The sequence below is a fragment of the Crinia signifera genome, chromosome 12 (assembly GCF_055691185.1).
Source record: "Crinia signifera chromosome 12, ASM5569118v1, whole genome shotgun sequence".
Classification (NCBI taxonomy): Eukaryota; Metazoa; Chordata; class Amphibia; order Anura; family Myobatrachidae; genus Crinia; species Crinia signifera.
In genome coordinates this window covers 90,979,856-91,004,934 of record NC_139228.1, presented here as the reverse complement: position 1 = coordinate 91,004,934, position 25,079 = coordinate 90,979,856, and positions in this window count along the sequence as shown.

The window sequence follows — 25,079 nt, the reverse complement described above, 5'->3', positions numbered from 1 at the left end:
TATTCAACGGGAGGTTTTATTTGCAAAGGACGTGGTGTGCGATGGGTTCTTCCTTCGCCCCGTCCTTTGCAAATGCCTTCATGTGGGTGGTTGAGCAGAGCCTGTTTCTCCATAGAGAGCCCATACGCAGGCATTTAAGCCTATATACACGCTACATAGATGATCTTCTGATCATATGAAATGGGCCCGTAGTCACACATGAAGATCTTGTTGCAGAGCAGAACTCCTCTAGCCACCCGATTAAACTGTATTTAACCTCTAGTGCACATGAAATCCACTTCCTGGATGTAAATATCAATATAGTACAACACCAGATCCATACCTCACTCTTTACCAAGCCCACGGATCGCAATACTATTCTCCGACACAATAGTTTTCATCCACGGTCCACAGTGGAGGCATTACCCTATTCTCAGTTCTTGCGTATTTGCAGGATAACATCTGATCCACAGTTGCGGATGCAACAACTTGATGAGATGTCAATCAAATTCGAAAAACGTGATTACCCCAGGGCAAGTCTCACTAGGGCTAAAAACAAGGCGTTGGCACAAGACAGACAGTCCATGATCACCAACCGCCATCCCAAAAAAACACAACTCCCAGCCATCCCATGGGTGAATGAATTTAATACCACCAGTACAGTCACCACGAAACTAGCTAAAAGTTGGTGGCCTATCATTACATCGGACCCAGATTTAAAAAGCTTGAAGGAAACCAGATTACTGCCGAGTTACAAAAGGAGTTACAACCTTAAAGACCGTTTGGTCAAGTTAGATATTTCTAAATTCAACAACACTACACAGGGCACCAGGCAGCGTGAAAATGGGTGCTTTCGCTGCCTGTGATGCACTACGTGCAGTTACCTCACCCCCAGCACCACCATACATCATCCTTTTTCTGGGCAACAATTCAGGATCCGCTAGCCCCTGACCTGTACTACTAAATTCATTATTTATGTAATCTCTTTCCCATGCGGCTTACATTAAAACACAGCATGGCAGCCCTGAGGTACAAAATAGTGGACCATGTTCCATTTTCCATTAGAAGATGTAACAGATCCAAAAAATTGTTGCAATTAGAATCTCAGTGGATTTACAAACTTGACACCTTGCATCCCAAGGGCCTTAATGGAAATCTAGGCCTGCACAAATTTCTATAAATAGTAGGGAACGTTGAGGCTTCACAGAGCCATCCTTGTCCATCTGAGCCCTTTTTCATCAGTTGGGCTGCCGTTATACATGCCGGTTACCGCATGCCGACAGGGGTTGGTTCCCATATATGTGTTAGCCAGTACTTTTAAACTGACACCACTTTGTCTTTTTCCATTACAGGTGAGGTAAACTCACCTATATATATACCGGTTTCCCCTCGCCAGTATAGGGGGTGCCCGCATAGGCACCCACATGTTTGTCACCGTGCCCACACATGTAGCCGACATCTTATTCATACCAGTGTCCCCAGGAGTAGTGGAAATGCGCATGACACCATAGCACACCCCCCATGGGACATGATACTTTCCTACACAGGCTTTTTTCTCAGGCTACATAAAGGTGTTGCACGCTGATTTCAGGGACAGTCCCTACATGCTTTCCACATTTTTACATTTGTCTAGATATGTTAAATGTTTGCATTTTATTCTGTAGGTCACATCTTGGTGCATCTGCACTCTGCCCAGTAGATGGCAGTCTTTCTCTTTTGTTAGATTCTTTTAGCACTGTATGTCACTGAAAACAATAGTAGTTTCACATATTGTTATATGCTTCCCTTAGGGTTGCATGGACATTGGGGGCAGGGGCGGATCCAGGATAAAATGACAGGGGGGGCACCATGATAAAAAAGGGTTTGAGTGGGGGAGGGGCGGTGTTAGTGTGCCAGTGTACATGCTAAGAGAGCGGCAGGAGAGGGTGGGAATGGAATTAAAAATAGGCCCTGGCATTTAAAGTACGCAGGCCCACCATGGCGACAAAAGTGAAGGATGTAGTTGTGCGCGCGCCAAAGGCGCGCTCCAGAAAAGGGTGTGTGGCCACTCAACAGGGGGCGTGTCAACACCATATACAACTTCTACACATTATGCAACAAAATACTAGACCCCATTATACTTGCCCCTTACACATGATGCCAAATGGAATGAGCCAAAATTGACATAATGCCACATGGATTGCGTCAAAATTCACATAATGCCACATGGATTGAGCCAAAATTCACATAATGTCACACGGATTGAGCCAAAATTTACATAATGCCACATGGATTGAGCCAAAATTCACATAATGCCACACGGATTTAGACAAAATTCACATAATGCCACATGGATTGAGCCAGAATTCACATAAGGCCACACAGAATAAGCCAAAATTCACAATACACTTCATAAACAGGGACATTGTCCACCAAAGGCGCGCATTAAACATTTACACCGTAATGTCCATTACACGTTAAGTTACACGCCATTATGTCCATTATGTGTTATGCCAAACACCATAATGCCTATTAAAAATTACATAAGTGCTGCTTCTCTACATGCTCATTGCCAAGGGTTCCATGCTCATTACCAGAGGTTCCATGCTCGTTGCCATGTGGGATTACATGCTCATTGCCAAGGGGGAATACATGCTCGTGGTAAATGGGGGACAGCCGCCGCCAGGCAGAAGTGATAGCCACTGACAGTGGCAGAGCCTGGCTGTATTCAGAGCACTGCAGGTCCCGGCTATTTGAAATAATACCCCTTTCACACCAGAAAATGCATTCCCAGGTTGGCCCCTTTTAAACCAGCCTAGTCCCTGCATTTTCTGGTGTGAGGGGGAGAGAAAACCACCCCTCCCCCCTTTTACCAGTTATCTCATTTAACCGGCTATATCTTCGGAACCAACTGAGCCATTTACATGAGACAAGTATCATATTGAAGAACTTTTGAGTGGGCTTTGAATGATTTTGGTCCAGTGAAACTGGAACGTTTGGTTCCAGAGTAATCTGCCCTCAAAATCACGAACAGCCATGAAATTACATTTCAAAAATAAAAAAATTGGTTTACACGCAATATCTCTGGAACCGATTGACCGATTTGGACCATCCTGGTATCTTATTGAAGGCCCAGCGATTTGGAATTGAATGATATCAACCACAAGCTTCTGTGATGCCAGGGCGGGAACTGGCAGCCATCGAAACCGGGTGGGGGTCGTAATTGACGGGTCCCATATTATCCTATGGGGAAAAAACGTTATAGGTTTGCCAGGCGATATCTCTGGTTCCCGGGGGGATAGAGACACGGGGCTGGGCTCTTTGGAAAGCCCTGGTCCTCAGCTATAAAATAAATGCCCGGGTGCCCCCCCCCTGAATCCGCCACTGATTGGGGGCATGGTTTTGCACATTTGTTTCATTTTCTTTTATTTACATTTAGCTTTTATTTGTACTGTATCTGTTCCAGCGCACAGCTGCTACACATGACCAGATACCTGGCAGCCGGGAGCACGCATCAGTGATGGGACCAGGATGTAACCATCGCGATCATCGATGTTACGCACGCAGCATCACAGAGACGGCGCCAACAAGGACGTCGCTGGAGGTGCACACGGACGGAACACACAGGGGGCGGGTAAGTCACCTTTATAATTCACTTGTTTGCATTGTATTCTCTGTGCTTTCCATGACCTGACGACGGGGCCCTCGAGCTCTGAAACGTAGTCTTTCATGCACATGGATTAAATATCCTCTTCACCATACGATTTTCTGAAGTCTCTGAGTGCCGCTTATTTTCTGTTCTACATACTGCTGAGGCCTCATCCCCTCTTGCCAGAGGGCTACCGGAGCCAGTACACTGGGGCATACTTGCAAGACCCGAGTGCCGGTCTCTTGGATTATATATATATATATATATATATATATATATATATATATATATATATATATATATATACGGTAGGTGGTGGTACTAGCGCTGCCAAAACTCCCTGATAGATTCCCAGTCGTTTGTGAAGTTGTTTAGGAATAGTTCTATAGAGTTCTTTTCTACAAAAGCGTCTGCACTTCTCCCTTGTTCTAGGGCGGCTGCTCCTCCTCCAAATGGTTCCGATTGAACCCTTTAAATTATCTGAAAAAGAGAGTGAGAAGGTCGCCTCCTAGTGCAATATATCGGTATGTTTTTTGTGAAGTAACCCTCCACCAAAGAGAGAAACAGCACCCCCAAAAATTTAAGGAGTACCGTGAATAGTGGTATCCAACCACTGTATTTTTAGCCTGTTATGTTATCCTTCTGTGGGCGGGAAATGTTCACACAGGTCCTTTATTCTTCACATCTCATTTATCATATATATGAAAAACAAGAATATGCAGGAGGCAGGAAATAGTGTAATACTGTTTAAAAATTTAATTAAATTGACATAATGACAAAATAGTTGAACGTACAATGTTAAAAATCATAAAAGCTTATCTGGTGTATGCTCCAAGTTTCATATATGAGCAGAGTCACCGGTCAGTCGTCAAAGTTCCCTCAACGCGTTTCATCCGTGCCTTCTGGTTGGCTGGACTTCCTCAGGAGTATACCCTGACCTGTTCCCTAACCTCTATTTATACTAGTGCTGGTAATTACCATGTTTGGGGCAGTTTCCCGCCAAAAAACGTAGGACTTCCGGTTTCGGCGTGCGTGGAACGCAAAACGGCGTCACTTCCGGTCCGTGACCCGCAAAACGGCGTCACTTCCGGTCCGTGAACCGCAAATTGCGTCACTTCCGGTTTCTGCTGTGAACCGCACATAGCTTCCGGTTCCGGGTTCCATGACCCGCATATGATAGTGGATTTGACTGAGCCCACCTTTTCCAACAAAGGGGGCGGTTATCTCATCTGCATATTTCTTCTCCAAAACCGCAGTATGTATTTTCTATTAGATCCAGGTCCTTTACGCTTAAAGAGATACGATGTTTTTCTTTCTTTAAAGGACATTATCACGGGTCCACCTCCGTTTGGGTTTGAATGGTCACAATGCCAGCCCTCATGTTGTTTTTCCGCGACGTTGTCCTTTATTTTGATTCTTTTAGTATGGTATATAAAAGTAAAAATGGTGGTGAAAAAAGTGGTAAAAACGAGAGATCTCTTGTTTGATGTTTCCCAGAGGAAAAATTGTGCAAATGTGCCGTCATTGTGCAAAATATGCCATCATATTAGATAACAATATATATAAAAAATTCTTAAAAATGCTAGATAAGAGATAATAAAAGACTTAAAAAATGTACCAATTAAAAATTACCAATTAAACCGATCCAGACTTTTCATAAAAAGGGGGCTATCTCGTAATTGTCATTCAAACCATTCGGAGTGAGGGTCCCTATTTCATGGATCCAGTACATTTCTCTCCTTGAGAGGAGATTCTCCCTGTCTCCTCCTCTGGGTCCCAGGGTTACATGTTCCAGTACTTTAAATTTTAATCCATCTACATCTCCGTTATGATAGCGGTTAAAATGTCTGGGTATGGTGTGTGTTTCAACTTTATTTTTGATCCCCCTCACATGCTCCTGGATTCTTATCCAAAAAGCTTCACGTTTGCATAAGGAGAAGCGATCACCAGCTCTTTCTGAGGTGGGTATCCCTTCAATTGCTTGAAGCTTAAGGACTTCAACATTTCCTTGATGTTTTCCCTATAACATGCCTGGAGATACTGTGGGTTTTAACTTGATTCAAAACATTTCTTCTATGCTCAAGAAACCGTGTATTCAAAGAACGAGTGGTCCGGCCCACATACTGCAAACCGCATTCACACGTGATTAAATAAATCACGTATGTGGAGTTGCAGTTCAAAAAACTGTTTCTCTTATGAACCGACTGATTGGAGGAAGATATAAACTGTTTACTTTTATCTACCAGGAATTTACAAGTTATGCATTTATTACGGCCACATTTATGGCACCCCACGATTCCTTTGAAATACTCTTGAGTACAAAGTTTTAAATGAAATGTTAGCATTGTGTCTGCTGATTATTAATTTGAATGAATACAGGTGATCTTTCCCATCTTGATTGTTCCGATTGGTGCATGGTACTTTAAAAACCACCAGTGCAATAGGGGATTTATCTTCTGAAGAAACCGTCAGATTAAGAGGACGGAGAAACCGGTTAAGAGCTATTCCCCCACGAGGCCAAGTGCCTGCAACCATCTGGCATGATTTTACTTACAGCACTACAAAGCCAAAGACGGTGAATGCTGTTACACACCTGCCCGGGACAGAGGTAGCTATATCTTCAAAGACTGTGTTGCAGCGTCCGCCCCCAGCTGGGAGTGTGTGGTCGGCTCCCTGACGCAGTGAGCTGGTCTCAATACTGTGGTCAGGTTGGAAGGATATAAACAGCAAATATACTACCCAAAGTACTATCCTACAATAACTCTCTGGACTGCTCACTATCCTTATGGAGATCACTAATTGAGACTTACAGCAACAGTGAATAGGGTCCCTCACCTAACTGAACTTCTTATTTCTGACCATCATTATTTCCCCACGTATAGCAATTAATACAGCTAACCAAACTACCCCGAAGTGAAGGGGATTTATCTGGACTGAATTTATTCCTACCAACTAAATTCAAAAATTTGGAATCAGTAGATTTCTGTGGAAGTATCAAAATCCGGCTATTGGTGGTTATGTAAAATATGGTCTTTTGAAGTTTACTGTATCGGTTACGATTGGCAAAGTGATACTATTTTATTTTATATGTATTCATTGATTATTTAAAGATGTATGTATTCATGTTTACTATATGTGTATTTTATTAACATTGTCTGTGTTATAGATTATAAATAAATAACCATCTTTTTAGAAACATTTAATTCTGAGTATTTCCTGCGCTCTCTAGATAAGAGTTTTTCTTTCTTCTATAGTGTATATATATATATATATATATATATATATATATATAGATAGATAGATAGAGAGAGACAAAAAAAGCAGGCACTCCAGGGACTTAGTTAGATGCAAAAAAGAGTGTATTAGGCAGACATGCCAAAATGGCCAACCTTTCGGGGCAACAACGCCCCTTTGTCAAGGCAATACAAAGTGGAAATAACGGCAAACGGTATATATATATATATATATATATATATATATATATATATATATATATATAATACCCGGGTTTTGAGGCAGCACTCCCACAGATTTCGAAAAATAACCACAAGAAGACTGGTATAGGGAATCAATGTTTCAATTACCCTCAGGCAATTTTGTCAGGATTAAAATCATGTAGAACAGACAGAGAATTTATACTTACAGACAGACACTGAAGACACGGCTCCCTCCCCACCGGCAGCCTCCAGGTCCCCGAATGATGTCACGTAACATAGCATCAGGGCGCGTCACCAGAGTGCACCTGTGCGTGCGTACACTGCCGCTTGTTGCTAGGGAACAGGATGCCAGCTGAAGCCTCAGTGGCGGCTGTCAGTGTAGAGACTACGGTTGCTGTGGAAACCGGCTAGGACGCCTGATATTCTACACAATCTAGGCTGTGTTTCACAGGATTGGGTGACCGGAGGATACGAGCTGAGGGGAGAGAGGTGTGCTTTACAAACACCATAAATACATAGACAAAACTAAAAAAGCGTTACTATGCTGGAAATGACACAGGTTAAAGAACAGAAAAAGCTATACACTGTACAGAAGCTCGTTACTGCGGGAGTACAGCAAGATGACAGTATGCATACTATAATAAGAACCAATAATCATTTAAATTATGACACACATCTTATCCTAATCAAACAAGGTATTATAATAAGTGTGTCAATATATCATGAGCATCATAACAGCCACCAAAACACACGATACTGTATGCAAAAAGGAAAAAGGAAAAGTAATGAATAATAAGCTGAAGACAACCAAATGATCTAGATTGTGAGGTCAATGCCGACACCAAATTAAGCTTTATAAAAAAGTTATTGAATGACAAATACTCATTGAGGCCAGCGGGAGCCACCGTGTTGAACCGGTGGATTCATCTGGCCTCCAACTGAAGTAATTTTTTGTGTCGGTCTCCACCTCTCACAGACGCAGGCACATGGTCAAATGACTTGTACCTCAGGGAGGCTAGTGTGTGATGAGCCTCCTTAAAGTTCCGGGCAACTGGTTGGTCACACTCCTTACCCTCCAGGGCCAACCTGATTGCTGAGCGATATAGCTTGACACGTTCTTTAAAACTGCAAATTAAACTACAGGTGCAACAGATAGCATAAATAATAAATTTGCTACTGCAGGTTAACACATGATTCATTTTGATTTTTTTTGTCCTGAGTGGGGGTGAAGTACAGTATATAGTCCCCACATATAGTCGTCAGGTCGTGCAGTTCAAGCATTTGTATACTCCTGGTTTTCATCTCAAAAAGGTATCGGCCTGTGGAGATTTAGGTATAGCAATGTCATTTTTGACTAATCGATCCTTGATATTCCGGCCACGTCTATGACAATTCAATAGGTCAAAAGCTTGAAGACCAGGGAGGGTTCTGTCGGTCTTGATTACCGGCCACAGTTGTTTTGCGGTGTCCATGATGATCTTGCTACCTGGAGAAAAAGTGTTTACCAAAGGTAACACATCCCATTCTTTTTTGGGCTGCTTCCTTAGGCACTGTTCCCTTGGATGTCTCATGGCTTTATCTATGGCAGATGTTAATTCAAGCGGGCAATAGCCTCTTTCTAGGAATTTTCGTTCCATACTTTACATTTGTGCACGTGCCTGGTTTTCATCACTAGTAATCCTGCGTATAAGCAAGAACTGTGAGAACGGGAGTCATTTTTTAAGGGCTAGAGGATGTTGGCTTTTAGCATGGAGCATAGTGTTCCTGTCAGTTAACTTGCAGAAAAGATCTGTTTCCAAATGGTCGTCAATATGCGTAATTTTTACATTGAGATAGTTGATAGACGATACATCACATTCGAAGGTGAAGCTGATAGTGTCATCAAGGGTCATCAAATCTCTTGCATTTGGGCACAGAATTCTTCTTTCGTTCCACCCCACAAAACCATTATATCATCAATGTACCTTGTAAAGAATAGCAACTGTCTTGAGAAGTTAGGGTTATTGAGAAAAAGACGTTTCTCCATGGCAAACATGTATCCATTGGCAAAGCTAGGGGCCACATTGGACCCCATAGCACAGCCAAAGAGCTGGATAAAAAACTCTTCATTGAAGAGGAAATAGTTGTTAACCAGGGTCTTCTCAAGGAGTTGTATGAAAAATGAAATATCTGGACCTCGATAGTTGCTATTTCCATCTATGAGCTGTGAAATGGCACTCAAACCTCTATCATGAGGGATGTTCGTGCACAACGAAACCACATCGATGGAAGCCAGTATACAGGGGTTCGGCAGATGCTCAAATTTCTGTAATTTAGTCAGTAAGTCTGTTGAATCTTTGAGGAAAGTTTCCTCACTTTGTATAACCAGCTGCAGGAAGTAGTCCAAATATTTGGCCATGATGTTATATATCGAGTTACGGGCCGAAATGATGGGTCTTCCGGGGTGGTACACCAGGCTTTTTTGGATTTTGGGGAGTGTGTACAGGATAGGGACTACCGGGTATTGTACTGTCAGAGCCTCTCTTGTAGAGTTATCGATGGTACCATTGAGGACTGCTTGATTAAGGAAGGAATCAAGATCTCTTTTAAAGATTTTTGTTGGGTCTTCTTTTAGTTTCCGATACACTTTGGTGTCATTCAGTTGACGGTAAACTTCTTCCACGTACTTGTCCCTATCCTGCAACACTATAGCTCCCCCCTTGTCTGCCGATCGAATGACAATTTGATGATTTTTGCTGATTGTTTCAATTGCCAGGAATTCTTCCTTGGATAGATTAGAGTATTGTTTATTTTTGTTCAAGTTCAGAGCTGCCTTGCATACTGTAGAGTCCAGCATCCTCGAATAGGTTTTTATCGAGGGATTATGGGTCTGCGGATCAAATTACGACTTGGGTTTGAACGGGTGGTTATTTTCTTTTTTTGTGTCTTTAGCACAAAAGCAGAATTCTTTCAATTTAATGTTTCTCTGATGTTTCCACATATCTACTTTCCATTCAAATTCTTTGGACTGCATTTCCAGAGGCGGGCACCCAGGGAAATACCATTTCATTTTAAATGGAGTCTCTCTCTCTCTCTCTCTCTCTTCCCCCCCCCCACAGAATGTGGCCTTAATCATGATCTCCTCCAACAGGACACACAGACAAATCCCTATTGACAAGTGTCAGTATTTAACAGCACACCAGCCCCTCCCCCTGGCGACAACCTATCAAGGACAATATCCCCTTAAAGTATCGATAGCACTCCACTTAGACCACCAAGAAGGACAACACTGAAGAGATCAAAACACACTTACTATATCCATATACACGCGAACAAGCACAGTCAGCCCGGTGTGTGTTTCACTGCGGCGGAAGTGACTCCGCCGTGCGGGTCATTGAGCCGGAAGTTCCGCTTTCGCCTACTTCCTGGTTTGCGTTCCACTCACTCAAATGAGTGGAGCGCACAGTCATTTATATTTATTTAATATTCATTAATGCAGCGTCCTCCTGCCTTAATATCCAAGCAGGAGCACGATCGAAAAAACATCATAATACTTCATATTAATAACTCTTTAAACCTGGGACAATGGATCACTCACAATACCGACATATGCCATCTTATTAAAAAAACTTATAAACACATGTGACAAACAAACATTAAACCAGGTTATGATGTATAACCATCCACACCATCAATGTTGACGGCAACACATCACCACCCAGTTTTTTAAATTTTTTAAAATGTTTGACAAATTTCACAGGGCCTCCTTATTTGTATCCCAATCAACCTAACACAACAAAGTTAATTAGCAATATAGCAATTTACAGTTAACAGTATAGGGCCGAAAAAAATAATCATGAAAAACCACGTAAAAAAATGTCTTTACATGCAAAAATCATGAAAAAAATCACTCATAGAAAAATTCCTAAATGATTGTACTCATTAAGCCCTTTTGGGGCCACAGTATCAAGATCATGAATCCAGTGGCACTCCCTCTTCAGCAGGAGTAAGTCCCTGTCACCACCCCGGCGTAGTGGAGGAACCCAATCGATTATCATGTATTTGAGCATCGACATTTGGTGGCCCTTCTGCACAAAATGTGCAGCAACAGGTTTATCCGTCTTGCCCCTTTCATATGCCAGGTGTATATCGGATCGATGTTGCATCATTCTTTATCAGAAAGTCCTCCTTGTCTTTCCAACATACACTAAGCTGCAGGGACATTGATGGATATACACCACAAAGTCAAGCTGGCAGTGTAGCTTATGTCGCAGGTGGATCCTCCTTCCCATCTGGGGGTGTGGAAAGGAACCACCAACCATCAATGACCTGCACGTTGTGCAACCCAGGCACTGGTAACGTCCGTTTTTCCGTGCAAGCCACGTCCCACTGCTGCCTTCTTTACCATCTTCTGAGTTGGCATTAGTGCGGTAGAGCAAATCTTTCAGATTCGACCCTCTCCTTATGCCTAACAAACGCGGTCCATTGTGGGGCTTACTGAGATCTGAGTCTGTTCTTATCAGTTCCCATTTCTTTTTGATGGAACGCTGTACCGTACGCAGTCTTGTATCACATTTGACACTGAAGAGCAGCCTATCGGTTTGCCGATGTTTCCCTCTCTGGGTCTCTTTATGGAATAGAGACTTTGCCCTGGTGAGGCATTTATTGATTGAGCTCAGTCCATACCCACGTTCTTGAAACCTTTGCTTAGTTTCCTCTATTTGAAAAGCTTCTTCAGAATTGTTACGCAATACTCACATAAATTGCGATACTGGCAAACTGTTCTTGAGGGCCTCAGGGTGGTGAGTTGTTGCCAGTGGTGCAAGTAGAATTTTTTTCTTGGGGGTACTGATAGCCTCCACCAAAAATGGGCATGGTCATTTGTCATCAGGGGGCGTGGTCACACAAAGCTAGAGGAGTGACTAAATGACAATAGAGGCGTGGACACAGGAGACAGGGAATGAGAAACAGGGAATGACTGGGGGTGTGTTGGCTCTTGCTTGGGGGAGAGCCAGGCAGCTTGCGCTTACAATAGTGGAGCCTGCTCTTCATGCTGTCGGCGCTGCTGATGCCTGTCAGTGTGACAGGCTAAATCAGCAGTAGCTGGGAGCTGCATACAGCACCAATCATAACGCTGGGTGGGCGGGCTGCGGATGCATTATATTTAGACTTAAAATGAAAATAGAAATGACAGTGGATCAGGGGTAAGTGGTACTGCGTACCTGCAACATATTTCTTACAGGTACTCCGTACCACGCCGTACCCCCTTACTTGCAACACTGGTTGTTGCTGACAAAAGTGTTCCTGTCAGTCAACTTTCGGAACAAGGTATGAGCAAGTTTTCATTCTTTTCTAAATATAAGCACATCAAGAAAACTCATTTTTTTCTGGTCAATCTCACCTGTAAATTTCACTGGGGTGTCCAGTTAAGGCTCTCTATCATAGCCAAAAAAGATTGTTCACTGCTTTGCCACACTATAAAAATATCGTCGATGAATCTCCGGTAATAACGGATATGGGACCCGAATACTGGCATGATGTGGTGCCGCTCATATTCATCCATGTAAATATTTGCGTACCCCGGTGCCAGATTGGAGCCCATAGCTGTCCCGGAGCGCTGGAAGAAGAACTCCCTGTCATACATGAAATGATTCTGTTCTAGCACAATTTGTAACAATGACAAAACAAACTCAATCGGAGGTCCTGAATAAGGACCTTTACATAAACATTTCCTAACCGCCTCCACACCGTCAACATGGGGGATGACGGTATAAAAGGGAGCTAACTTCCATTGTTGCTAAAAAAACAACCATCAGGAACTATCGCCGAGAAATGGTAAAAAAAAAAAAACACTTTGAAAATTATATGAAGTATCTCACCCACTCGACCCCGGGATTCATGCCCGGGCCTCTGGAAGTGTCCCCGGGCAGGCTGAACCACCTTCCCCCCCCCCCATAAAAAATAAACTCCCACAAAACCATCCCGCTCTACCAGGGGAAGGTAGCCCGGGCACGGGGGATGTCATCCCGGGGTCCGGGGACATGCTGGCCAACCTGAGAATTGCAGATAAATGGTGAAAAAAAAACACTTTGAAAATTCTTTGAAGTAGCTCACCCACTCAACCCCAGGACTCATGCCCGGGCCTCTGGAAGTGTCCCCGGGCAGGCTGACCCACCTCCCCCCGCTGAAAAAAAAAAGTTTGAAAAAACACCCAAAATAACACCCCCACAGGGTCTGGGGGAGGAAGCCCGAGCCCGGGGGAGGTCAGCCGGGGTACCTGGATAGGCGCCCCCCGGTGGACAGCCGCAGAAACGCAGGCAAAGGGTGAAAAAATGGACTTTGAAAATGATTTGACATTTCACCATCACTCGACCTGCAGGATGATGCCCGGCCCGTGTTCCCGGGCAGGTTTGACCACCTCACCCCGCTGAATTTTTTTTTTTTAAGTTTGAAAAAAACTCCAAATAACACCCCACTCCACCCCCACAAACCCTCACCCTAAAAATAACACACACACACACACAAAGGCAGAAAATACAAAAACTCCCTCCTGCTGCAAAAAAATTCACAAAAAAGCACAAACCCTCACCCCAAAAATAACACACACACACACACACACGCACACACAGAAAATGCAAAAAAAACCTGCTGCAAAAATGTCACAAAACAAAACACAAACCCTCACCCCAAGAATAACACACGCACAGCCAGAAAATACAGACTCCCCCCTGCCGCAAAAATTTCACACAAACAAAAACACAAACCCTCACCCCAAAAATAACACACACACACACACACACAGCCAGAAGACTCCCCCCCTCCAGCCCCGCAAACATTTTTACAAAAAAAGCACAAACCCTAACCCCAAAAATAGCACACACGCACGCGCACACACACACACACACACACAGGCAGAAAATACAAAAACTCCCCCCTGCTGCAAAAAATTCACAAAAAAGCACAAACCCTCACCCCAAAAATAACACACGCACGCACACACACACACACACAGCCAGAAAATTCAAAAACTCCCCGAAAATCTCACAAAAAAGCACAAACCCTCACCCCAAAAATAGCACACACACAGGCAGAAAATACAAAAACTCCCTCCTGCTGCCAAAATTTCACAAAAAAGCACAAACCCTCACCCCAAAAATAACACACGCACACACACACGCATACACAGAAAATGCAAAAACTCCCCCCTGCTGCAAAAATGTCACAAAACAACACACAAACCCTCACCCCAAAAATAACACACGCATACACACACGCACACAGCCAGAATACACAAAAACTCCCCCCCTCCAGCCCCGCAAAAATTTCACAAAAAAAACAAAAACAAACCCTCACCCCAAAAATGACACACACACACACACACACACACACACACACACACACACACACACACAGAAAATACAAAATCTCCCCCCTCCAGCCCTGCAAAAAATTCACACAAAAAAAGCAGAAACCCTCACCCCAAAAATATCACACATGCACACACACACTCACACACACACACACACACACTCACACACACACACACACACACACACACAAAGAAAGACCCGGAGTGACATCTTTATTTGCATTGTATATGGTGGAAGTTTTTCCTCTGGATGGGCACCTGGGCAAAGCATATGGTTACTAGAATGAGGAGTGCCGGACCCTGCATAATACTATATATATAGTAGTGGAGTGCCGTCCCAGGACAGTCTATATGGTTTTTGGTCCTTGATTGGACACAAATCGGTCTGGCACCCCTTATGCAGCTTTTTACTCAAGACTTTCTTTGTGCTCCTGTGAACCTGGGTATCACCGGTTTGTAAATAGCCCACGCCTGTTTGTCTGCAGTACTTCCGTCTGGCAAGGTTTGCACAGTGTATCAACACAGCATTGCCCACAATTTGAGTGGAGGACACCTGCCTACACAATATGGAGGAGGGGCTACCACCGCTACCTGTATTGCCTGAGTCACAGACGCGAATTGAACTTACACATGGAGCAACTTTTAGCTACTCTGATTCAGATTACGATAGAGTTCTTTTCAGAGATGAAGCCCCCCCGATGTCCAGTACCCGTGATAACCTACAGCTATATCATGAATGGCTTGCACTTAAAAGGAGAGAAATTGATTTACAGTTTCACGGTACAACACTTTCTGGCTATGTAAGAGAGAAGATGATCCCTCGGGGCTTCCGAGTTACCAACGTGCCAACTATTGGCAGATACAGCATTCCATTCTGCAAGGTCTGGACGTCGATTCTGAACAAGTGCTCGTTCGACCTTATGGTTGCTGTAATAGAGGAAGTGTCCCGAGAGCTGTTAACAACACGCACAAAAATATCTGCATTTGAAAATCAACACAAGGACTCTCTGCAGTCAGATAGTTCCAATAATTGGATCGATAAAATCAAAGTGCAACTGGACAAATATACCAATGAAATTGCCGCCTACAAAAAAAACAAAAAAGACAGGGTGAACACCGATTATGAGCGCCATCAAGTGTACCCCTGGCTTACCGGTGGTGGGCAACCGCACCGGCCCTACAAGAAAAGATTCAACTCTCGTAGGTGGAGAGGTGGGCGAGACACAGCCTCATCGAGAGATGACCAATCTTCACAGAGTGAAACCGAACAGGCCTCCGCTTCCCAAGGTTATCCCCCTTTAGGAGTGCGACCAAAGAACATCGCACGCGGCCAAGGAAGTACACCCGCCGCGGTGGCCAAACGAAAAGAACAAGCAGCAAAAACTCGGTTTCAACCGAAGCGATTCCCGAAGACTTAATCTTCAATCTGTCTGACAGACATCTGTCTAATGTGGAAATGAAGGTTTTGTCTAAAGGACTCAGTTTTGTCCCTGTTTCCAAAATGGACCCATTTAATACTAAAGTGGAACATTACAAGTTATTGCGCCACTTAAAGTTAAAGGAATACTTCCAAGACAAAGATCTGCCCGAGCTGGAAGCTACACTACAATCAGTTCCCAGCTCTCTGCGCAAAAAATCGAAATTTGAGCCTTTTTCCCTAAACCCATCTATCAAGACGTTTGGACGCATGTTAGAGAGTGAAACAACTGCACTCCATACATCCCAACAGAGGAGTTTCTCCAATTTCTCTCCCTCAGAATGGAGGGCTCTCAAAGCTCTGAGTGAAGATACGTCCATATCTATCCGCCCAGCGGACAAAGGGGGCTCAACGGTTATCCTTAATACATCGGACTATGTGCAAGAGGCTAATCGTCAATTGAGCGATCTGGAAGTTTATAGTCCCTTACAGGGTGACCCCACTGGGACATATAAAATTGAATTGGACAAACTTCTTGACAATGCTGTTATCTCCAATACAATTACTGCATCAACTTGTGACTCTCTGCGTACTCCTTTTCCCATTGTGCCTCTGTTGTATCTGTTGCCGAAGGTGCACAAGAGTTTGAATGACCCCCCCGGCAGACCAATCATTTCTGCCCGGGGGTCATTATATAACTCTGTGTCTGTGTACCTCGATTTCTTCATGCAACCATGTGTGCAGGCTATGCCCTCTTATCTTAAGGATACAAATGCGCTTATTCAAAAATTATCCTGTTTGGGCACATTACCTACTGACTGTGCCTTGGGCACCATCGATGTATGTAGCCTTTACACATGCATACCGCATGACCTTGGCTTGGAGGCTACATTGAGGCTTATTACAGATAACCCCTGTTACACAGGTCCCGAGATTTCATTTTTTATGCAGCTCCTATCGCTTACACTAAAGCGGAACTATTTTACCTTCAACGGTAAATTCTTCCTGCAGCTGAAGGGGTGCGCGATGGGGTCCTCAGTGGCCCCATCGTTCGCCAATGCCTTCATGCTCACTATAGACAAATTATTGTTTACTGAAAACCAGGCCATCAGTGGATCAGTTCTATTGTATCTGCGATACATAGATGATCTGCTGGTGGTCTGGGCGGGAGCTATAGAGGGCCTAGAGAGTCTTATCAATATGCACAATGAGACGGACTCACCTGTTAAATTCACATTTAAAATTGACAAAGCAAGTGTCCATTATTTGGATGTCAACATCCAATTATTAAATGGCGTAATAGAGACATCACTTTATACCAAGTCTACCGACAGGAATAACTTATTGCATGCCAGCAGCCATCACCCCATCCCATTGAAGAAAGGCCTCCCCTTTTCCCAGATGCTGAGGGTGCGCCGTATATCCAGTACCACCTCAGATCTGGAATCTTCACTTGACCAGATGGTCCTCAAATTTGAAGCTAGAGGATACTCCCGTTCAGACCTCTTACATGCTAGGAATAGAGTGCTTACTATGAGTAGGGAACAAGCGCTTAATCCTGCTCAAAATAACGATGTAAGTGATAGAGTCATTTGGGTAAATGCCTTTCATGACAAAAGTAAACAACAGTGTCAGATTGCCAAAAAATATTGGCCTATCGTCAATACTGATCCTCAACTTCCTTCATTGAACAACAAACGCATTATGCATGCTTTCAAAAGAGGTAAAAATCTTAAAGACCACCTGGTCAAGAACGATATAAGATTCCCTTCACCCAAGCCCCCCACTTTTCTGGGCGTACCTAAGGTGGGTTGCTTCCGCTGTAGTGGATGCACCACTTGTAGTTATATGGTGCCTGGGGATTCCTTTTTCCATCCCTTCTCAGGGAAGAAATTTAAAATTAGACACAGGGTCAGCTGCAATACCAAATATGTCGTTTACATGATCAGCTGCCCGTGCGGTCGCCATTATATTGGCAAAACGGATCAGGCCTTTAAAGAGCGCGCGGCCGCACATAGGTCCAACATAAAAATTGGCCTTGCATCTGGTCATAGTGAGTTCCCTGTCGCCCGCCACTTTATTGAGGCTAGACATCCACTTACGTCTCTACGCTATAGAATTATTGACCATGTGCCCCCACTGCCCAGGGGGGGTGACAGGTCCACTGCCCTATTACGTGCGGAAAGTAGGTGGATATTTTATTTGGACACCTTAGCCCCGCGCGGTTTGAATGAGAATTTGGGTCTTTCTCACTTTCTGTAGGATTATGCTTTGATATTTTTTTATCTTGTCTCATGTTTGCCAGTCTCAATGTTTGCGTTACATCGCTATATATGCATTATCTTGCTTGGTTTGCAGAGGAGTGTTTCTTTAATTCCTGTTGCACCACTGCTCGTAGGATTATGTTATCCTTTGAGGTATCCCAAACAGTGACATGGCTTTAATGTAGTTTTATGCCTCATGCTAATGCTATCTCTGTGTTATATGCTTGTCAGACGTATCTGCTTTTAATCTGTATTTACGCACAATATTTTCGTTGTTATCCAGCGCGTCTCCGTTGTTATGACTACGACGCCCTGGAACGTGGGTGTACGTGATTCCCTGCGCGCCTCGCTGCGCCCAGCTGATTGATTGACGTCACCTTGGAGCGACGCACGGCTGGACGCCGCGGGATGCGCACGGACACAGGGTATTTAAGTAAGTGTATTTTGTATATGTATTGTTCTCACATGCACCTTTGATAAAGGGACCTAGAGGTCTCGAAACGTCAGGAATCAACTGCCTGCTGTGTCTTATTTCTGAGTGCCGCCGCCCCCACGCCTGTCTATATATATATATATATATATATATATATATATATATATATATATATATATATATATATATATACACAACTGCTCCGGTGCCCTCAAAAGGCATAGGTAGATAAATCAAATGATAAGCAGCACTCAGAGACTTCTTATTAAATCAACATGTATTACTGCATAAAAAAGGTGCTAGGTCTCTTTGTTAGCACCTTTTGTATGCAGTAATACATGTTGATTTAATAAGAAGTGTAGAGGTGTGCTGATGGCAGTTTCACCAAAACTGTATATATGCACACATATAAAGCAGAGAAAAAGTTTTTATTTCATACAATAAAACATATACCAACTCTGGTACTCCTACCATTCGTGATAGAATACATGTTTTGATACCTTGTTACCCCTGAGGAAGTCCCTCTGGGACAAAACGCGTAGGGTCTCTCGGTAGTGGTATCTCACATCAAATTTATAATGCGAACATCTGTATGAAATACATATTTTATATACTTTTTATTGTATGAAATAAAAACTTTTTACTGCTTTATATGTGTGAATATATACAGTTTTGGTGAAACTGCCATCAGCACACCTCTACACTTTCTTTCTCTCTCTATGTTTTCCCTATACCTCTATTAACAGCGAGGTATTTAGAGGTGCTGCTAACCCCACAGCGCAGACAGGGTCACAACCCCCATCCATATTATATATATATATACTTGAAGTGCTTGTGCTGTACGGATGTGCCAGGTGAACTGTCTTGACAAAGGCCCTCTAGTGGCCGAAACGTCGACCTCAATACAAAAGTAAGATGTTTTTGTATCTCTAACAAGCAAGTACCATTAAATTACTATTGGTCTTATTGGTGAGTGCTCCTTGTGGATATGTTTCTGGCTCTACACCTGGGATATATTGGGAACATCGCTGGATGTTTACTTAAGTGGAGCACCCCGAACGTTGACAAGGGCTGGCCGTGAGTGCGGATTCCCCCAAAATATATATATATATATATGTACTTGAGATGGGTTGGGCGGCACTCAGATGACTTTGAAGAAATAACTGGAGACCACACTGGTTCAGTTCAATGATCGTTGAACTGAACCTGTGTGGTCTCCAGTTATTTCTTCAAAGTCGTCTGAGTGCCGCCCAACCCATCTCAAGTAAATTTGCGGACCCTGTCCAGGAATTCCGCCAAGGGAAGGCACCGGGTGCATGTATTTTGTTATCGAGAACAGGAGTGCTGGCATATTTCACGTGTATATATATGTGTATATATATATATATATATATATATATATATAACAAGAAAAGTAGACTTTTGTTTGCGCTATGTTTAGTAGCAGCTCTCTATAAGTCCTCCCTGTTAGTGGAGGGCAAGAATGTGGATGTGAAAAGAAAAGATATAGAGTGCGCTCAGTGATGTCCACCACCTTAGGATTATAATTGTCCGGTAGACAACAACACATAAAATTAAAATAAAAGAAATTATTTATTTTTCAGACACAGGTTTTGAATTGCAGGTCTTCAAAAAACAGATACCCGACGCATTTCTTCTTATACGACTTTATCAGGGGACAGTTTCAAAATCTTTGAAACACACGTTTAAGGAATGTATCCTACTTTGTGGATTGACTGCGTGCCAGAACTGACTTTTATCCAGCCAGAATGAAATTTCCAGTAAATGATAAATGGAAAATAATTTTTCTCCAATGGCAAACAGTGACCTGGATCATATAGACCGGATCTAGTATCACCAATGTCTGAATACAGCTGTATATATATATATATATATGTATATATATTCTCTGGATCCCCGATGCAATAACGAGGCTGTGCACTTTATTTCTTTTGTATTACACGTCCTGATGAAAAGACTCAGGTCTTGAAACCTCGACATGGATAACAATACCACATAAAAAAATGATTTTGCATTTAACCGTTGGAGTGCCACCTGCCTCATTATTGCATCGGGGATCTAGAGAATATTGATACTTTAAGTAAGGCATTATGGGATATACATTTCATCAGCAGCAGTGCCAAACAATCACAAGTATATATATATATATATATATATATATATATATATATATATATATATATATATATATATATATATGGATAGAGGGAAGATCCGGCACTTCAGGTCTTAGGTGTAGCCAAATTCAGTTGATACGCCCCGGTGCCAGCGATGGGGACCTTGCAGCCCCTGGTATATGCAGAGAGGGACAAAGGGCACTCAGGGTCTTTTAAGGGTGAAAGCAAGAGACTGTTTATTCAGTCATGCAAAAAACGTCCGTCTACGTTTCGGGGTCTCCCCCTTCGTCAGGACAGGTTAATGGTGAAGTGAACAGTGATGCAAAACAACAAGTTTAAATAAGCTCAGTGACTTACCCCCTCCTGCAGACTGCGCTCTCTCACGAAGGCTGCTGGGCATACTTCCGGGTTTGGCCGCACCGTGATGACGTCACTGTGATTGACAGTGTCATCCCTCCGGCGTGTCATAGCGGGGCTGGCCTGCAGTCACGTGGGGCGGGGCTGTGGGAGGCAGACAAGCTACATCAGATTACAGACATCGTGGCAGTGTTATCAAAATAAGAAGATGCATACATAAAAAGCATACTGGTACAGTGTATGCAACATCCGGAGCACAGCACCTGGAAAAAAGCATGCGAATACATTAGTGAAAAAATCCAAACGATCACACAATAAATAACAAGTGAGGAAGTGCTGACATCTAGTGGGCAAAACACGAAATGAAATATGAGAAAAAAGCAAATATTGGTTAAAAAAAACCCAAAGGTTACGCTAAACTGCTGGAGTAAAGCTGTCCTACATGTCTGTGGCATGAGAGTAGGTGGTGCTCACAGCACTCACTGCATGTAGAAATAACGCTGCTAAGTGGAAACATGCTGTGGGGGTCAAAAATGCCCCTGGGGCTGTGTGTAAATCTACAGCCCAAATGGCTAAGGCCAATAATCGGGTGAAACCTGAGCAGGGTGTCTGCTGTCAAAGAGGCTGTATGGGAAGGAGAAGGGTCGACGTGGGTCTATTTAGAGAAAGTTGTGGAGCCCCAAGGACTCGTTGAGGCCTTTGGGTGCCAGTGTGTCTAATTTATAGATCCACTGTGACTCTAATTGGAGAAGTTTTTTTGATCTGTCCCCCCTACGGATAGATGCAGGGACGTGATCCACAATTCTATAGCGAAGCATGGCCATGTTATGTTTGGCCCGGGCAAAGTGACGGGCCACAGGTTGTTCGCTCTTGCCCGTTGCAAGCGCCGCCCTAATGGCACTTCGGTGTTGTGCCATGCGTACCTTGAAGGTACAGTCGGTTTTGCCGACATAATTGAGCCCACACGGACATTGGATAACGTATATGACGTGACTGGTAGTGCATGTTAACGGCCATTTGATCTTAAATTTTTTTCCCGAAAATGGGTGGGCTATCTCTTTGCAGGTGACCAGGTAGCTGCATGTTGTGCAGCCTAAGCACCTGTAGCACCCTGTTCTCATGGGCCTGATGTTGCGAGTCTGTACGTCAAAATTGGTGATTTCGGTTTTAATCAATAAATCTCTCAAATTAGGGCCACGCTTGTAGCTGGGCATGAGCTTGGTGTTCCGAAACATGGGGAGGTCTGGATCACTTTTAACAATATCCCACCATTGCTTGGCTTTGCGGGATGTGTTTAAACTGGTGGAGCTATAGTCATTAACCCAGGGAATGCTGGGAGGTTTGATTTTGGGACTATTTTTGGCAATAAGGTCAGAGCGGTTCTGAGCCAATGCTTTTGCTTTAGCCTGCAATAATTCCGTTTTGGGGTAACCCCTCTGCTCAAATTTTTTAATCATGATGTTAAGTTGTTTATCTGTCTCACTGGTGGTATCTGTGATTCTGCACACTCTCAGAAATTGAGAGTAGGGCAGACTTTCAACTGTATTGCGGGGGTGAAAACTGTCGTGACGCAATAGCGTATTGCGATCCGTGGGCTTCACAAATAAAGATGTGTGTAACTGACCCTCAGTGATGGAAACAGATAGATCCAGAAAGGGAATGTTGCTGCTGCTGGTGGAAAGCGAGAGCTTGATGGGGTGGGCAGAATTGTTCTGAGTATCTACCAGCTCAGAGAGCGGGATTAGAGGACCTCTCCATAAGATGAAGAGGTCATCTATATATCTTACGTAAAGATCCATACAGGAATTAACACGGGGATTGTCAAGAAAAAGACCCTTCTCAACCTGCCACATGTAGGCATTTGCAAAGGACGGGGCTACTGGGGAACCCATCGCACACCCCGTCCTTTGCAAATAGTAGCCTCCGTCAAAAAAGAAGTAATTGTGTGACAGTGTGTGACTTAACAATTTCGTGAAAAAGTCGACAGCAGGTCCGTGGTACAATGGGTTGTCACGAATGAGCGTGGCCACTGCCTGTACCCCCTCACCATGCGGGATACAGGTGTAAAGGCTAGTGACATCTAGAGTCGCCAGTGAGACGTCAGTCATGTCAGTACTGAGATTAAGGAATTTCTGTAAAAGAGTGGTGGAGTCACGCAAGTACGTCGGGAGGTTTTGGATACAGGGTTGTAGGTAGGTGTCTAGGTACACCGCGATAGGTTCGCACAGCGACCCCCTGGCAGAAATGATGGGTCTGCCAGGAGGGCGCTGTGCGTCCTTGTGTAACTTGGGAATGCTGTAGAAAAGAGGTATGACAGGGAAGGCCGTGGTCAACTTTCTATGCACTGTGTCGGAAATAATGCCGTTACTTTTAGCAGTCGACAGCAAGGTGTCTAAGGTCTGCTTGAACTTAACGGTGGGATCTCCCTTAAGTTTCTCGTAAGTGTTGGAGTCGTGTAATAAGCGATAGCAGTCTTCTCTATAGTAGCAGGTATCCATAACCACTATAGCTCCCCCCTTATCCGCGCTGCGGATTATGATATCTGTGCGCTGGCTAAGCTCCTTAAGAGCGGTTCTCTCAGCTGCAGGTAAGTTGGGGAATACCTGAGGAGGGGGGTTGGGAATAGCAGAGCCCAATAAACGGGAAAAAGTTTTTATGGAGGCATTAGTCGACTGTGGGTCGAATTTGGACCTTGGGCCAAGATTTTTTATAGACATAGGTAGAATTTCTTCAGCTGCTGGGGCCGGGTTTTTGGAAAAGTACTCTTTGAGTTTCAGAGTTCTGTGAAACTTATAGGTGTCCACTGTCCACCGGAATTTATCCGGGCCTCTGGATGGAACAAAAGAAAGACCTCGGCTGAGGACTTGCATCTCTGCGGTGGAAAGCGGTGTAGACGATAAATTGAAAATTATGTCCTTGATCCCTTCGGTGGCTTGCGTCTGGACTTTGCGGCGGTTTTTGCCTCCTCGCCTTGTGGGTCTTTTGGGCCGGTTTTGCCCCCGGCTCTGGTGTTGACCCCTAAAGGGCTTGGACCGCGGCTAGTGGTGGGACCTCCTCTGCGAGCTGTGTCAGTGTCACTTCCAGACGTGCTGGAGTTGACAAAGCGCTGTCGGTAACCAGAGCGCCCTCCAAATCTGCCCCGGGTGGATGTCCTTGTGGTGCTGCCCAACCACGGATAGACCGCGTGTTGCTCGTAGTCGAGCTGTACTTTTTTTAGTTTGTCCTTTTTGAAACGTAAGAGTTCCGTTTTGTACGATTCAACCTGGGCTGTAAGCTTATCCAGCCACTTGGTGGATGGGTCAGCAGTCAAGGAGGCTAGATTGGTGGCTTCAAAGGAGGTGATTTTAGCCTGGGTAATGGAGTGTTCTTTTTTGGATTCTTCAATTACTAAAAGCATAAGATCCATAGAACACTTGTTCAATATGGATATCCACCTTTTGCAAAAAGGCACACTATACCGACCTATAGTGGGGGTATTATGCACCCTAAATCCCCTGGGTATTTGTTTATTCCTATAGTAGTCGGATAGTGTGCGGGCGTGATAGAGAAAGTCCAATTCTCTTTTCTTGAGTTTGAATAGCTCTTTGTAGATGTCGTCGTTAGTGGTGATGTCCGATTCGTTGAAAGCAGGGTCCTTACATAGGATATCGTCTGCTTCAGCTTCCGAATAGCTGTGGTGATCCACGTTGTCACATTGTAACACGTATGCTGCTGCTGCAGGGAATTCAGGTTCAGTCTGTGACATGCTCAATCAGCAAAACAGCGTGGGTAAAAGACAGAAGTTAGTAGCTCCTGTGTCGCCTCAACCCTTCACACTGGGGGGAGGATGGTTTGTAGATGCAGGAGATGGGAGAAAGATGGTCTGAGCAGGGTGAAATAGGCTCGCCTGGTGCCTGGTATCCTGTGCTGGCTGCCTCTAAGGATCTGGCAGCATGCACATACATATGGATAGAGGGAAGATCCGGCACTTCAGGTCTTAGGTGTAGCCAAATTCAGTTGATACGCCCCGGTGCCAGCGATGGGGACCTTGCAGCCCCTGGTATATGCAGAGAGGGACAAAGGGCACTCAGGGTCTTTT